The following is an 18,657-nucleotide window of genomic DNA, read 5'->3' as shown; positions in this document are numbered from 1 at the left end:
AGGAAGCAACCCAAAGTATATTCAGAGGGATGAAATCTGGCATATGGATGTGTTTCACTTTGCATAATTTGGAAAATTGAAGTATGTACACCATACCATCAATACTTATACAGCATTTCAATGAGTAACTGCTTTGAGTTCTGAAAAAGCTGATTCTGTAATCACTCATTTGCTAGAAGTTATGGCCAACATGGGCATACCTGCACAAATTAAAACTGACAGTGCTCCAGCATGTGTTTCTGGTAAAATAAAACATTTTTTTTCTTATTACAATATAAAGCATATTGTATACCACATTATCCTACAGGCCAAGCAGTTATAGAAAGATCAAACAGAACTCTAAAAGATATGCTAAATAAACAGAAAGGGGTAACAAACACCTCCCCAGAAATAGATTACATAATGCTCTATTAACTTTGAATTTTCTCAATGCTAATGAGAAAGGAACAACAGCTCAGAGAGACATTGGATAATAGAAAAAACTGCAGAATTAAATCAGCCTATATACTTTAATGATGTGCTGACCTCAGAATGAAAACCAGGATATGTGTTACATTGTGGACGAGATTTTGCTTTTGTTTCTACAGAAGATAAGCTGTGGATACCATCAAAATTGATAAATGTTCTATTTGAACAAGAGAGACCTCTTAATTAGAAGAGGTGATAGTTCATCAACCAGCATGACCATCCAATTAAAACTAACTGATACTATTAACACATGCCTTTTCTTTAATCAGATATAACTTGCCAGAAGGGAACCTCCCCAAAGTTAGTCTTGGGGAAAAGTTTTTGTTTTTGTCTTTCGGGAGAATGAAGGCTAAGAAATCTGAAGAACACTGGACAAATGAGACATCAGAAGAAAAAAGACAAATCATCTAGAAAAAATGTCCCAAGAAAAATAATGAATTGGCCTATTGGTATATCATCTATACAGTTTCATAAGTCTTCCTAAATGTTTGTTTCTGCCCTTCTCTAAAAACACTTAACACAAATGGTCTTCTTGTAGTCCCAGTTCAATTAAAAATTAAAGCTGGTTTTGGAGATGGAGAATGGCTCTCTCCTTCTTTAAACCCAAGCATGTTGTTACAAGGAAAATGCAAAATCTCTGTATCATGCCAGAAGAAAGAGCCATCTTCTGATATGGGACAGGAGAAATCAAACAAACAAACAAAATTAAGGGACTATTCTATTGCTACTAATCTCAGTTTTTTGATTCTATTCAGATTCTTTCATCTTTTCTTAAGGTATGAATTTTATATCAAAATTTATAAGATTAATACATATTTTAAACTTTTGTTATGGAAAAAAGGCTTCAATTAGCAGCTTATACATGTTTTTGTGTTTGAGTCTCTATCAGTTTTCTGCAGGGAATCACGACCAGGCCTATCATCAAATTTGAAGTCTCCAGAAAGATGATGGGACCCCACAACAACAATTCCAGGTAGACAATAATACCACTAAGCTGACAAACATCACAGATTAGCTTTGGACAAAAAACTGCTCACAACAATTTTGAATTGGCTAGCTGGGATGATCCAGTTTCACAGACTACTGGAACAAGGACTTGAGATAAGCCCTGAACTTTGGCATTATGCAGACTCTGAACAACAAATGATATAGCTACCTTTCCTAGAACTTGACAATTAACCCCAAATTTTTCTTTTCAGAATAAAGATGCCTTCGCCCATAACCAACAGGAAGCAATTTTAAGAATGCGATGTCTAGATTCCCAAAGAGGTGGTGTGGGATCCATGGTTTTTGATCTTTCAACAGATTTTGATTTGGGATAATTTTCATTGCTTAGGAGGGTTGGTTACAAGTTGTTGTTAATGGTTAGGAAAAGGTCTAAGCAAAGGAGATTAGATTTAAGGTTCTTGTTTAAAAAATAAAAGATATATAGAAATGATTGAATAGAGGGTAGTTTATTGAATCTACTCTGAAAGTAAAGAGAAAATATAGATACAATATAGATAAAAAGATAGATTATTGAATCTCCTTTCTTTTTTTAAATTTTTTGGATCTGAGAACTGAACCCAGGGCCTCGAGCTTGCTAGGCAAGCGCTCTACCACTGAGCTAAATCCCCAACCCCTATTGAATCTACTTTTATAAGACAGTTACTAATTTTAAATATTTTACATTGGATTGGATTTTTGTATATTGTATACAAATTATATATATTGAAATTGAGATTGTTAGAAAATGCTATATGTATATTTCTAATTGTGTTTAGGATATTGTACTTATACAGTTCATTTAACAATGTAATGCAATTTGCTAATCTTTTATTGTTATTATTACTAACTATTAGGATATAAAGAAATGAAAATTAGTAGTTAGACATTACAATTGAACTTGTAGTCATATTAGGTATTTTTTCAAGGTCGAGCAGATATATTTTAGATAGACAGGTCATCTTTCAAACCTTTCAGAGATCTACAGAATATGGCATTTAAAATGTTTTAATAACTTAGAATTTTTTTTTAATGACTAGGGGCATGTCAGCTCCTGGCAGCACCAATCTACTTCAGAGAAGATACGGCATTGAAGAAACTGCATATGGAGTTAACTTTCACTGTGGCAAAAGTTAGCCACTGGACAACAAAGTGTCCTCGAATCAACTGCTGACAAACAGGATAAAATGGACAGATAAGACATGAAACAAATAACTACCAGTTCTTGCCAAGATAAGTATGGTTGTGGCTTTAGCAACAACCATCCTCTGAGGCCAGGACAATATGGCAGCATTGCTGTAATGGCCTTTAAAATTGGGAAAAGATACAGTGCCTCTTTCTTCAAAGGCAGCTGAACAGACAATGGCTTCTGGTGTGCAGTGGAATAGTAGCTAAAACAGTTATTCTTGAAAGAGTAACTAGCCTGACTGAGTCTAGTCTTTCAATGGTAGACTTGCATTTAATAAAAGAGATGAAGCCACCCACAAGCCAAGAAGAATGGGATTCAAAGAAAAAAGGGATCCTGAGATGAAGCCACCCACAAGCTAAGAAAAATGGACAGCTGAATTTCAAAACCATCAACAATTTCCAGAATTTAAAATCCTGACTCATGACAGGACACTAGTGGAATTCAGGTTTATTTGGTACATGGACTACTCACACTGAATGCGTGATTGAACTGTAGGCCTTGTGTACATCCTACTTCACAAATGAGTCTATCATATATGCTAAGTCTTTAGGCTGAAGATGATGCCCCAACGTTGGAGAGAAACCTTGGGTGACTGTCCAGGCAGCTGGCTGTTTCTTTCAACTCACATTTTTTGGAAGTCACTTGTTTACACTTTCTGGTTTTTTTTTTTTTTTCAAAAAAGGTTTTTCTGTGTAGTTTTTTGGTGCCTGTCCTGGATCTCACTCTGTAGACCAGGCTGGCCTTGAACTCACAGAAATCCACCTGATTTTGCCTCCCGAGTGCTGGGATTAAAGGCATGTGCCACCACTGCCGGGCCCACTTCCTATTTTTTTAGTTAATATTATTTCCTTCTTGGATCTCTCAGGGAGTTGAAGATTAGATAGTTGTAGTTATAGTTCGTTGAAGATTAGATAGTTACAGTTATAGTTTTCCTTGATTTTAGAAAAGAAACTAACTAAAGAAGTGTAAAGTATATAAATTTGAAAGACACTATAAGATAGTTCTCTGTTAGCAATACAAGTTAGGATAAAAAGTGAATCAGGTACATTTTGGACTTACCAAAATAGGATAGATAATGGAATATTTTCTCTGAGTTTGTCAAATGCAAATGGACTGGACATTGTTTAGGTATTTATTGCTTTTATATATTGTATATAGTTATTGTACTTATTGTATATAGTTTTTTATATTAGTTGTAACTTTTTTCTTTTTATTAGAATAAAAGGGGGAAATGTGGTAATATTTTAATTGAGCTGAAATGTGACATTATTTGTATGTTAATAAATAAAGTTTGCCTGGAGATTATAGGTTATAGCGAGCCAGGAACAGAAGTTAGGTGGTGGTAGCCCATGCCTTTAATCTGATCATGTGGCAGGCAGAGTCTCTGTGTGGTCAAGGACACAGCCAAGTGTGGTGACACACGCCTTTCTCTAGGGAAGTGATGGCAGCAAGGTGGTGATACAAGGTAGTTGTGGCTCTTTGCTAGTTTTCTGATCTCTTTGGCTATTACCTCTGTATTTGGTTCTGTGTTTCTAATTTAATAAGACTGTTTAGAAATTTATCTATAAAGGGATATACAATGCTCATGTCCTCAGTATAGCATCCTATTACAAGTGTGATGGTTTGAAAGGAAATGGCCCCCAAAGGGAGTGACACTATTAAGAGGTGTCGTTTTTGTTGGAGAGGGTATGGCCTGGTTGGAGGAAGTATGTCACTGTAGAGGTGGGGTTTTGGTCTCATATATGCTCAAGCCACAACTACTGTCTCAGACCACTTCCTGTTGCCCATGGGTACAGATGTAAGAACTCTCAGTTCCTTCTCTAGCACCACATCTGCCTGCATGCTGCCTTGCTTTCTGCATGATGATAATGGTCTGAACCTCTGAACGGTAAGTGAGCCACCACAATTAAATGTTTTCCTTTATAAGAGTTGCCCTGACCATGGTGTCTCTTCACCACTATGAAAACCCTAAGACAATAAGCAACTCCAAATTTTGTTTAATTTATTCAACGCAATCTTTAGTTTAACAAATGCAATTCTGAGAAAAATAGACATCATAACTTTTTAACTTTATCAGGGGGGTGACATGATAACAATAAAAGGACTTTGTATAAATAGATATCAAATCTTTATTTATAACACAATGCTACCACTTCTTTCTAATTGTGTCATATTGTTTTGCATTAATAAAATGTTAAATTCTCCATTTCAAGCATAAGGATCTTCATTCTTAATGACTGGTATATCAAAGACAGGTGTCTCTATGAAGAGAGATTTTTTTACTGGGTGAATTTATATAAGGAGTTGTTTAATTTTAGAACAAATTGAGTTTGCCAGAGAAGAAATACATTGCTTAGTGTGACAGGCTGAAGTTTAACTTTGATGATCCCACAAGTAATTTTGAAGTAATCTTGTCATAATATTGCATTAATTTGGAAGTGTAATGCATGTCAGATGCTTGGATGCTAAGGGCTGCTTAGAAAGCAGAGAGATGTGTTGTTAGTTAACGAGGTGTAGATTCTGTTTTTTTTTCTGAAACTATATTTTATCTGATTGAAATGAAAAAAAAAACTACTGTAAGCCAATATATCAAGAATTTAATTATGAAGATCTTGACTTACATTTTTGAAAATATGTTTCATGAACTGTTTAACCTAGGAGAAATAGGTCAGAGCCATATTTAAGGAGGTAAGGGTAGAGTTAATTAATATCCTCTTGTTATTGCTTTAACAACTGTCAATTTTTTTAAAACATCATTAATTTAAATTTATAGGTACATTTCAATAAAGTTAGGAAAATATATTGATTTGGGTATAATATTTGACATGCTGTGATGTAATTCAAATTATTTATAGAGTCATGTTTGCATATATGCATAGATAATAAAGTTAATAATTGAATTAATATGGTATGATAATGCCTTCTTACTATATCACAGAATGAAGCCTTTCTACAAACCCAAAAATTATTCTCATATTCCATAAATAATCACTAAAATACTTTTCTTTAAGAAACATTGCCTGACTTCTTTTATCATAGATTTCACTTGTATTTTTGTACTTTTAATATAATCACAACATTTTTTTTCTCTGGTTTCCAATCACATTTACTTACAATTATGTCTGAATATTATCAGTCAGTTCAGGAATATCATAGTGTTTTTTATTTGATTTTCTTTTCTTTCTTTTTTTTTTTTTTTTTAGGTCCCTGCCTGTCCCAGTTCCCAGCAGCTGCTGACCTGGCTCCCAGCAGCTGCTGCCCTGGCTCCAGGCTCCAGGCTCCATCCTTGTAGCCCACTGGGAAGGTGGCAAGCAGGGGAGCACGCCCTCGCCCCAGCCCCACGCCCCGGCCCTGTGCTGACTATTTGGTATTATTCTGTATAAAACGGTATATTTTTATTCATAGGTTAGTATTGTTACATATTAACTATTCTCTGATACTAGACTATTATAAATATAGTTTCTATAAAGATATTAGTATTTAGTTTTAGAGCATATTAGTGTACATATCACATGCACATCTTCAATAGATAGTTTCCCATAGTACTTACACTGACTCATAGTCTCAACAGAAAAACGTGAGCATTTCAGAAGCCCCTTACTCTTCCCAATGCTCAGTTTCATCCTGCTTCTACTTTGTGTTATTCTGAGAATGTGTAATGATCTAATGGCATGGTGTTAAATGGTACACAGTTAACTATTTGAAATAAAAAATGAAAAATGAGGTTATCTTCCCTGATGTTTCCTGAATGCGTCAGCGTACTTTGGTATATTCAGTATATTCTGTTATAAAATGCCTATCCAAACCTTTCCATCATTGTTCTATCATTTTGAGATTTTCAGTGGCTTGAAAGGATAATTTATATGGTCTGAATAAACTTCTTTTGCTGTTTCTCTATGTTGCTGACACTTCTTATTCAGTGCTATGCTCTTTTCATGTATTAATACTGTGTCTTTAAAAGAAAACTAATCATTTTTAAGGTAGTAAATTTTATCAGTGTTCATCCATAATTTCTATTATTTAAAACTATTAATTCTTATTTGTTAAAAACATTACCTTCACTTCAAGTATTACCTTTTCAAATTACATACTGCTGAACTTCCTTTAATACATTTCTGAAACAGAACACAAAAGACAATAATAAATAGTTGGGCTCTACAGATTACCTTCTTTATGAAAAGTGGAACAAATAAAATACTCAAGGTTTCATGGCTGTTTTTTTCTTATACTTGATTATAAAATGATCACATATTTATAGCAACAGTTTATATATATCAGTATATGGAATGAGCTCCAAAATTTGGTGTATTCTGAAATAAATACATTTTGCATTAAATTTTGAAATAATACATTTTAAATTTTCTTTGAAGAATTACAAATAACAGATACTGTTAATTTCAATGTATGCTTTGTTATTTCATATGTTAACTGTATCTTTAAACTTAATAGACAAGTACCTGAAATTTAGAGCAGCCTATCTTTTGCTAATCAATATTAAGAATGTCAAATGTGGATGATATATACATTGTGCAATACAAAATAATTATGAATTAAAGATCTTTCACATGTTTGAGCATAGAGCCATCTTTCTTTTCAGGAAACCCCTGACGTAACATTGTTGTAATCACCTTCGTCAATTCAAGCTGTTTTACTACAAAAAATATCTGAAGTTCTTTCTTATTTGATGATGAGACTTTTGAAGTTCTATTTATCTTTCTGTATCTGTACACATTGAATATTTGCTAATTGTCCCCAATAATAAAACACATTTATAAGGTGTCTATGCAACGTGGCAAATGTATCAAGAATTTGAATGAACTCTCCAGAGAATATCAGAGTCCACTCCTGTAGTTCCAGCAAGGATATCCACTGTGTGGACCAGTGATCTCTCAACAAACTCCCCTGCAATGGAACACATGCAATAATCTAAATGTCTATATTCAGGTTAGTCTGTGACATTGAGTTTCATGTTGGTATATATCATAATAGAAAACATGACTGAAGCTAAGTATTCAATCTGTAATGGAATATTTATTTTATGTTAAATATTAGCAAAGCAGTGTATGTGAAGGTCTAATTAAGAACACATGTGATGAGGAATGTCTTTCTGTATGCTGTAACTTTATGTCGCTCTGATTGGTAGATTAATAAAGCCATTTGGCCTATGGCAAGGTAGCTTAGAGGCAAGTGGGAAATTCAAAGAGAGAGACAGGAAGAAAGCGAGAGAGTCACAAGTCTTCCATCTGGGAGCAGCACGTAATGGCATACAGGTAAAGCCATGGAACACATGGTGACATATAGATTAGCAGAAATGGGCTGAGTTTAAGTGTAAGAGCTAGTCAGTGGTAGGCCGGAGCTAATGGTTGAGCAGTTTTAATTAATATAAAGCTCTACGTGTTTACTTGGATCTGAAGTCAGTGGTAAGCCTGAGCTAACAGCCAAGCAGTTTTAACTAATATAAAGCTTTGTGTATTTTCTTGGGTCTGAACAGCTGTGGGACTGTGGGGCCACCAGGTGGGAACACAGAAAAACTTTCAGCTACACACATATTTACTTCATTATATTTTATATGCATTAAATGATTAAAAGTTATAATAAATTATCCATTTGTTGTTGAATATTATTTTAACTGTGTAAAGGTGTGTTACGTTTTTTATGCGGCATTTGTTTATCAAGGATGCATATTTAATTACGTACAGATGTGTTGCCTTTGTTTCACCTTGACTACCTAAGGCACCTGATTGGTTTAATAAAGAGCTGAACCACCAGGATCTAGGCAGAGAGAGGATAGGTGGGGCTGGCAGGGTGAGAGAATAAATAGGAGGAGAAACGTAGGCTCAAGAGGAATGAGAGAAAAGGAGGAGAGAACAAGGGACACACCCAGGGCAAGAAGCCAGACAGCCGGCAGACACAGAGAAGCAGTGAAACTAAGATATACAGAAGTAAGAAAGGTAGTGAGTCCCAAGGCTAAAGGTAGATTAAAAGAAACAGATTAATTTAATTTAAAAGACTAGCCAGAAACATGTCTAAGCTGGGTTGAACATTCGAAACTAATAAAAATCTCTGGGTCTTGATTTGGGAGTTGTTTGGTGGCTCTAAAGAAAAAGCCTGGTATGTCCATTCCTTCAAGCAGTAGTCCTTTTATTTATATTCTGCACAGATTTTTGTTTCAGTCACAAATGTTGAGCTCAGCCTGGCACAATAGGTGATTTCAATACCCTGCTTCCTCCAAAAATAAACAGAGAAACAATACAATTAAATGACATCATACATCAGATGACCCTAACAGATATCTACTGTCTTCTCAGAAACATACAACTTCTCAGCAGCTTGTGGGCAGTTCTTTAAAATAGATCACATAATGAGACATTACAAATGCTAAACAACACAGAACAATTAAAATACCTCATATCCAATAAGACCACAATGTGATAAAGGTTATAGCTAACATCAAAATGAATCCATAGTAATTACATGAAATTGTGGAAATTAAATAATACACTGATTTATTAATAGATCAAAGAAATAATCAAGAAAAAAGTGAAAATTCAGAGAAATAAAAAAAATAAAATTGGAACACAAGAAAAACTCTAGGACACATTAAAAACATCCCTGAGGGAGTTTTGTGTCTCTAAGAACTTATATTTTAGAATCCCAAAGAGCACAAATAAATAACCTAATGGTTCTTTTCAGGAAATCCCTAAAAAAACCTAAAGAATTTCAAAAACAAAAACAAAAACGAAAATCCCACACCCAGTTGAAGGGAAAAAGTAATAAGACTTAAAACCTAAGTAATGAAATAGAATTAAAGATACCAATACAAAGGGTCATTTAATCTAAGAAGTAATTCTTTGAAATGATAAACAAGACAGAGAGACATGTAAGCCAATTGACAAAAAGAAAGAAAATATCCAAATTAACAGAGTTGGAGATGAATAGAGGAATACTAAGACAGACACCAAAGGATTCAGAACATTTTACAGGAATACTTTAAAAACATATTCTTCACTAAATTAGGAAAACTAAATTAGGACACTTGTCCTGGCAGGGAGGTGATCAGCCACAAGCCATCTAGGCCAGGAGAACAGCTCCAACTCCACCTCAGGACACTTTCCCTGGCTGGGCAGAGATCAGCTACAAGTGAAGTGGTCCTTCATCTTTATGGCGAGTGAGTATATGGTGGAGAAATGGGAGAGAGTGTCAAAAAGTTTCATGTATTGGAGAGAGGGGCAGATCTGAAGAGTCGAGGGCAAATAAATACCAATTGACATGGGTTAACTGCCTACCACTCAGTGTAACATGAATTGCTAAACGGACTTATTAATAGAAAACCCAGAGTAAGATATTGGAGTGAAAGCAGAAAGATGAGAAAAGTAGAGCAAGCCAGCCACAAGTTCTTATCTCTACAAAATCCTCAGTCTAAAGAGAGTAAGTTCCTGTTTCTTCATGCCTTATATACCTTTCTCTGCCCAGACATCACTTCCTGGGATTAAAGGAATGTATGCTTCCCAAGCAAAGGCATGAGATCTCAAGTGCTGGGATTAAAGGTATGTGCCACCTGCCTGGCTCTGTTTCTCTCATGTAGCCCTGTGTGGCTTTGAAGGCACAGAGATCTGGATGGATCTCTGCCTCTGGAGTGATAGGATTAAAGGTGTGTGCCACCACTATCTGGCCTCTATGTCTAATCCAGTGGCTGGTTCTCAGATCCTCAAGCAAGCTTTATTGGGGTACACAATATATCACCACATGGTGATGTCTGGGCCTGGCTACTGCCAAGAGCCATGTCTTAGTTCATGACCTGACACACCCATAGTGGTCTGTATTGAAGTCCAGGGCTCCTGTTACCACTGAGGGTCCTACAGACACCCAGAGTTATCACCTGTGACCATGTTGGTGTCCAAGGGATGTGCCTCCACAGGGACCCTGCCAATTCAACAGGTCTTGCTGCCACCAAGTCCATGGTGACATCTTTCCTGGACTACTGCCAAGAACCACATCTGGGTCCATAGTCCTGTTGAGCTGGGCTCTGTGTTATAAGTGGCCCAGGATCTGGGCTGCCACCTATATGACCAGGTTGGTATCCAAGGGCCATGAGGGTGTCCAGCCATACAGATCTGAATAATATGAACTGCCAACTGGGATCATGATGTCCTGTGGGCTGAGCTACAGCCAAGGCCATGACTGGGTCCTTAGCCCAGGCACAGCCATGGTCTGAATTGATGTCTGAGGCTCCTATTTCCATCAAGGGCCTTGCAGATGCCTGGGATCAGTGCCTTCACCTGGGATCATGTTGGTGTTTGAAGGCCATGCAGCTGCTGAGTCCATGCAGTTCTGAGTAACCTGTGGAGTCAACTGGGGCCATTGTGATATCCAGGCTTGGGCTGCTGACAAGGAACATGTCTGGGTCTGTGGTCTAACTGCAGTTAGAGGCTGTGATGATACTCATGGCCTGGGTTGACACCAAGGGTCATGAGGACTTGAGCAATTTTGGCTGTCACCTAGGGCCAAGTTAGTGTCCTAGGGCTGTGCTGCTGCCAGGGCCACACAGATCTGAGCTACCTACATTGCCACCCAGGATCGTGGTGTCAACTGGGCCTGGGCCACTACCAAGGGTCATGTCTGGGTCCATGGCCCTGCCTTAGCCTTGGTCTGTATTGATGTCCCTGACTCCTGTTACTATCAAGGACAGTGAGGATAGGCTTGTGGAGTTGGCCCTGCCCCTCACCAACTGCAGTTCTCAGGAGAGGTAGCCCAGTACCTTGCCTGAGTAAAAGAGTAGATCTGGCCCTGGTGGTGTGCGTGTGGGAGAGCCTGCCCTGCAGGCATGAGAGCAGGAGAACTGGCCCTGCTCCTTGAAGCCAGCTGCAGTAGATGAGCTGGCTGGGGCAGTGCTGGAGAGCTCACCGTAGTGGTGACAATGAGGGAAGGCTAGTGAGCTAACCATCCCAGCTCCCACTCAGGCCAAGAACCAGGGCTATTAGCTGGCCCACCCCCAACAACCACCTCATGTATGAATTCCTGGAGCATGTGAAAGGGCCAAACTTGCCGATCCAAAGCTGTAGGATCTCCATGACCCAGGACAATGGAGTATCCAAGAGGAGTCCCAGTGAGTGTTCAGTATCGAGGGTGTAGTAGAAGCTAGAGGCCTCAAAAGATGTATGGGCTAAAGGGTATTCTTTTGACTCACTGTGTCACAGTACAGTTTCCACATGGAGACTTTTTTGTTGTTGTTAGTTTGCTTGTTTTTGTTTTTATTTTTATTTTAAATTTTATTTTATTTTGAGGGGGATGTTGCAAGGACAGAAGGCAGATATGAAGGGATGGAGAGATGAATGGGATCTGGATGCATGGTATGAAATTCACAAGGATAAATAAAATGTTCGAAAAGAAAAAAGAAAAAACTAAAATAAATACACAAATTTCAAGACTTATTTAAACTTAAAAATTTAAGCCAAGAAGAGATTATAATTTTTAAAATTATAGTATAATTCGACATTTCTCCATCCTCATTCCTCCCTTCAAACTCTTTCAAGCTCATGACCTCAACATGAAATCAGAAATTAAACCAACCCAAAACCAGTAACGATACTTAAATAGTAATAAAATGTCTCTCAACCTCCAAAACAACAAAGTCAACAACAGTACAAGTCCAGACGGATTCACAACAGAATTCTACCACTTTTTAAATAAAGAATGGCAACAAGTGTTTTAAAATTAATTTTTTTTTTTTTTTTTTTTTTTTTTTTGGTTTTTCGAGACAGGGTTTCTCTGTGTAGCTTTGCGCCTTTCCTGGTACTCGCTTTGGAGACCAAGCTGGCCTCGAACTCACAGAGATCCGCCTGCCTCTGCCTCCCGAGTGCTGGGATTAAAGGCGTGCGCCACCACCGCCCGGCCTTAAAATTAATTTTTAAAGTGGAAACAGAAAGAGGGATTCCAATTCCTTTCTATGATGAAAAACAAACAAACAAACAAAAAACCAAACAAACCAAACAAAAAAATAAAAAAGGGCAACAATCAAAATATAACTATAGGCCAATATCCTTGACCAATATATGTGCAAAAGTGCTCAATGAAATTTTTACACACCAAAACACCAACACATATAAAGAAAGATAATCCACCATGGTCAAGATGGCTTAATACTGGCAATCCATTAATGGTTTAACAACATAAGCAAATTAAAATAATAAAATTTAAGTCAAAATCTCATGATGATCTTAAGAGAAGCAAAAAAGGCCTTTGACAAAACTTAGCATGCCTTTCTGATAAAAGTCCTAGAGAGAATAACATTGTCATAAATACCTCTATGAAATAAAAGCTACTCATGACAAATGCAGAGCCAAAATCATCCCCAGTGGAGAAAACTACCCAGGAATCCCATTAAAATCTGGAAGGAGACAGGGCTGCTCATTGTTTCAACACAGTGCTCAAAGCTCTGGATACTCTAGGACAAAGGTATTCAGCCATTTTCATTCTGTATCGAAGAAATTCTGCCATTCACTTCTAATAGCTAGGAAATGAATGGAAACAATTAAAATGTCCTTCAACTGATGAATAGTTAGTGAAAATGTGGTACATGTACACAAGGAAATTCTAGGTACAACAATAACTGCAATAATGAAATCTGCAGATAAGTTGATGGAACTAGAAAATGTTGTAATAAATGAAGTAATCCAGTCCCAGACAGACAAATGCTGAACACGGATGCTTTGATCTGAGTATATAATTTTAAGTGACCACAGAAGCCATGGAATTAGAAAGCATTTGTGTGTGTGTGTGTGTGTGTGTGTGTGTGTGTGTGTTTGGTTTTTATAGACAGGACTTCTCTATGTAACAGCCCTAGCTGCCCTGAAGCTCACTCTGTAGACAAGACTGGCCATAAATTCACAGAGATTCTACTGCTTCTGCCTTTCTAGTTCTGGGATTAAAAGAGTGCACCACCACTCCTGGTTTCTGTGTATGTAGTTTAAATGAAGTTATTCTGCACAGCATGATAATGGATAATGCCTTTCCCAAGAGCTATAGATCATCTAACAAACTACAATACCTGGCATAGGAAACCTCTTTTTAAGTTGTTGGTCAATGGATCCTAATAGACACCTAAGAATATATAGGCTCTTGCCATTGCCCTTGGTTGCCTCACAAAACTTGAAGGTTAGACCCGATCATTGTTGATATCACAGACTTCAGACACAGGAGTTAGAGGAAGCCAGCTGGAAAATGACCTGTAAGCCTCATAGTATTAGAAGGTGCTATGATGCCTCTCAAGAAAGAAAATCAATCAATAATTCTACATAGCTGTAAATTTATGAACCCCAATAATGATTAAGTCTAACAACTTATCCTCATTGGTGAAAGAATATTATTTTTGTCTTGGGGGTAATAAACAGATGTCTAATTTGACTTAAGGACCCCTCAATAGGAGGGAATTCAGGCATGGTATTCTAACAGTTGACAATTAACAGTGACTGGAGGGAACCTGGACATAGAATCTAATTTTGACATTTTCTAAACTGACATAATTTCTAGCTGTATTCTTTATTACTAATTATGGTGCCTACTGATAAGTGTAGCTCTTAACCTTCACAAAAGAAGCTTCTTTTTTTGTAGGAAATGGTGACTAATACAGAGATCCACAATGGCCAGATGCATAGAATAAGAGACTCTGCATTTCCCAGCCACAATTAAAACACCTATAATACAACTACTATATTTATAGCTCAATAAAATCATAGAAAAGAAAGAAGAAAATCTTTGAGAGCCAAAAGACCGAGACTTCTACTGTGAGACAGTATCTTCTAGACATGTCAGGAAAGCTAGACTCATGAAATATCAACAATATGGTTAAATAAACAGAATCCATATAATGACATCAGTAAACATTCCATTGGGGTTGGGAAAAAGGTCTCATCTATAGATAAAGAGCTATAGGAAATGACTATAGAGAGAGGAATAATCATCTTTTTCTATGGATGAGTTCTTTGATAGGTTATACAATTCCATATGGTCAACCCTAAGCACATTGTCTAAGTTAAGGTTTTATTGTGAAGAATCACCATGACCATGGAAACTCTTATAAAGGAACACATTTAACTGTGGATGGCTTACAGTTCAGAGGTATAGTCCATTATGATCATGGCAGGAAGCATATATCATTAAACACAGATAATTTGTATATTTACTCATTTGTTTGAATACTTTGAATATTTTAATTTGTAGAAATAGTTAATAAAAAAATGACAATGGAGTCACAGTGGCTGCCAGCTGCATGAAGGCAATGGATGGGACATTATCTCAATGACTCCAATTGAACTCATGTGAAGAGAAGACCAACAGTAATGGATGATTATTTTTTAAATAAATTGGGTAGTAGTAATTGGAAATAACTATATTCTATTGTTGTTGTTTTCCTTTTTTTTTTTTTTTTCTTTTTGAAAGAGGCTTCTCTGTATAGCCCTGGCTATCTTGGAACTTTTCTCTGTAGACCAAGCCAACTTCAAATTCAGATATCTACCTGTCTCTTCCTCCCAAGAGCTGGGATTAAAGGTGTGTGTGCCACCATGCTGTGTAAAGATAACTGCTTTCTTAAGCACAGTTTTTTTTTCTTTTGATCTGTTCTCATTTTTACTTGTGTGTTTTGTACTGTATTTGCATTGTGTGTTTTGTATTGTTTCTATCATGAGATTTTCAAACTTACTAACAGTAGCAACTATATCCAATTTAGTTCTATAAGAAATTTAGATTGTTGAAGGGAAACCTGGATTCCTTGGGGTTTCTCATGCTAGCATTCCCTTTCTAATAGCTGGTAATCCAACAAAAGAAGAACTTTTAATGCTGCCAAGAGGGGAGAAAGTCAAAACCAACTTATGCAACTATCTATGCCTGTAACACTCTCTTCTCTGAAAACATCTTACTATTATCATTTTCAATTTTTAACTGAAACAGAATTACATCTCTTTCTCTTCTTCCAATGCTCCCTGTAGCCCCTTCCATGTACCTTCCCTGATGCTCTCCCATACCTGTTTGAAAATATTAGGCTGTTCCTCTCTAATCTTAAAATGCAATGATGAGATTGGTTCTCCTTTAAATTCCTCTGTCTGGGTCTGAATATCTCTATGATCTGTTTTAATAAGGTTTTCTAAAACATCTACCTTGACACTCATACTGACCAACTTTTTAAATGATAAAACAAAAAATGATCAAACAGATATTTAAAATTGACATTATGTACAGCCCATCTAAATTAATTATCCTCTCATTTAATTGCTCCATTTTCAAATTGTGTATTGTGCATACAGAGACTTAACTCTCTCCATAGTAGTAGTGTTTCTCATTTTTTAATGTGGGAAAAAAACTCTCTCTTTTAACTAATTCCTCCCTTTAAAAATTCCCAACTGTCTTACTGAATCTGCTGACAATGACAATTCAGATGTGAGACTGACTGCTTCTGTGTAGAACAGTAGAAGCCCAAGTGGATTTTCAAGGTAGCTGTGCAGTATAGCAGCAGCCAGAGGTGGGGGTCTAGGGAAGGACCACAATACACCAATTAAAAAGAAGCCAAAGAGCCAGCTGTCTGTATGGAGGAATGTGAGAAAGCAGCTAACCCCTCTGGCATTTGGAGCCCAGACACATATGGTGTTTGCTGCAGACAGGTCACAGCAGAAAAATCGCCAAAGAAAGGAAAATCTAGCTGGTGGGGTAGAGACTCTGACTGAGTGTAGCTCTGGCCTGTGCTGGTGACTGCAAGGCCACCAGCGAGCGGCTATTTTTTTTTTTAATTTGTGCCCCAAATTAGGGTGCCAGGTGTAGCATGAATTCTAATTTGTCTTCATAATAAAAGCCCAGAGTCAGATATAGGGGTAAATGCTTGAAGATCAGAGAGACAAAGGAACAAACCACAGACACTTCTTACCTTTACCATATCCTCAGACCATAAAGGCCGAGCTCCTGTTTCCACCCTGTCTTATCACTTCCTCTCTCTGCCCAGCCATATCACTTTGTTTCCTCCACCCAAGTGCTGGGATTAAAGGTGTGTGCCACCACTGCCTGGTCTCTAGTGGCTAACTCCACACTCTGATCTCCAAGGAAGCTTTATTTGTTAAAGCACAAACAAAATATCACCTCAGTGAACCCCTCCCCTCCAAGCATGCCCAGTATTTTCTGCAATCATGGAAGTTAGACTGCAGAAAAGAGGCTTTCAGGTAAGATCTGGCTTGAATCATCCAAATTATGTGCTCTACTTGTGATGTCTTTCACAAAAGGTGCCCTTTCTTAACCTCAGCGAAACAGCTGATGGCTACATTGATAATAGACATAGTTTTGGTAGTCACTTGAAGTACCCTCTCCACCATTCTAAATACGGTTTCTCCTACTTGGTTCTGTGACTTTTTGCTAATCTGTGGTTCTTGTGGGGAACATTGTCACCAGATGTCTTAAATTTAACTTCCTTTAAGGTGTGTGTGTGTGTGTGTGTGTGTGTGTGTGTGTGTGTGTGTGTGTGTGTGTAATTTCTGGTAAATATAAAATAATATATTCCTTGAGGATTTATCTAAGAACCTTCATATTATTTGTCCCCCATCCCTCCTTTTCCTTCTGTATTGATCTGCCTTCTTCCTTCCTGGATTGATTTCCCCTCCCTGTTAACACATTTTACTATTCATATCACCTGAAAGAAGAAATACAAATTGCTACCCCAAAAAGTGTTGATCATTCTTGGCAACGCAAGTTAAACAGCTATAAGATTTCATTTCACTTTAGTTAGAATGCCTAAGGTCAACACAACAACTGACAACAAAATGCTCACAAGGTTTGGGGAAAAGGGAACCTTAATTTATCATTGGAAGAAATAAAAATTGGTACAATATTACTGGAAATCACTATGGAGAGTCCTCAGAAACCTAAAACTAAATCAAACATATAAGCCAGCTCAACTACTGTTTGCCCAAAGGACTCAATATCCTGAACCACAGACATTCCCTTAACAATGTTCATTGTCATCCTATTCATATTCACAGTAGCCAGGAAATGCTAATGACCTAATTGTCCTTCATCAGGTGAATGAACTATGAGAATGCAGTAACGATACACCGTGAAATACCATTCAGCTGTAAAGAAAAATGAAATCATGAATTTTGCAGGTTAATGAATTTGGAAAGACTACATTGAGCGAGAAAACCAAGATCCAGAGATGCAAATCCACATGTTCTCTGTTGTCTGTAGTTCCTAGCTCCAAATCCTAAGATGTGAGTATACAACATGGAATAACCACAGAAACCAGGAAAGAATAAAGGGACTACAGTTGTGGAGACCATAGGAAGGGAATAGCATGATACAGGTTGTGGGACATCTCTTGAAAATCGTACTTGTTAACATGGAAAGAACGTAGTTACTCACAGCTGTAGCCAAATAATGTCAGTGTCACTCAGAAATAAGAGTAAGACAATGTGTACATATCTGTCTATCTATCTATCTATCTATCTATCTATCTATCTATCTATCTATCTATCTATCTATCACCTAATATAATTTATCTATTTAACCTCTATCTGAAAGCAAAATTTAGGCAGAAACAAAATTATGTGCCCAGGAGACTATGAGGCTCGGAGGCTAGAAGTTGAGGAAGCAATGATACAAATCGTTGGAATAAATTAAAGTATTAAGAGGTGGCCATGAATTTTTTGGTTTTGTGTTTCTAAACGGTTAACTCATCCTAAAATTGCTTTCAATTATTAACATTCTCCTAAGACCAATTTTTCTTGAGAAGTCTTCTTTCTGTATGGCCTGTTTATTTTGTTTGAGTTCTGGCTTAGTGGTTCAGGCTATGATTTATACTAATTTTTTATTAAATATAATTTCTATGACTGGGACATATATAAAGAGCCAGTTTTAAAATTTATACAGCATTTGATAACTTCATACATGTATACAATGTATTTGATCATATCCACTCCTAACTTTCTCTGAACATATTTCCTTCCAACTTCATATCTATTTCTTTTTATTATTATGAATTTAGT

The sequence above is a fragment of the Peromyscus californicus genome, unplaced genomic scaffold, assembly GCF_007827085.1.
Source record: "Peromyscus californicus insignis strain IS unplaced genomic scaffold, ASM782708v3 Scaffold_22__1_contigs__length_63687245, whole genome shotgun sequence".
In the NCBI taxonomy this organism is placed as follows: Eukaryota; Metazoa; Chordata; class Mammalia; order Rodentia; family Cricetidae; genus Peromyscus; species Peromyscus californicus.
Note: the sequence above shows the minus strand (reverse complement) of the source record.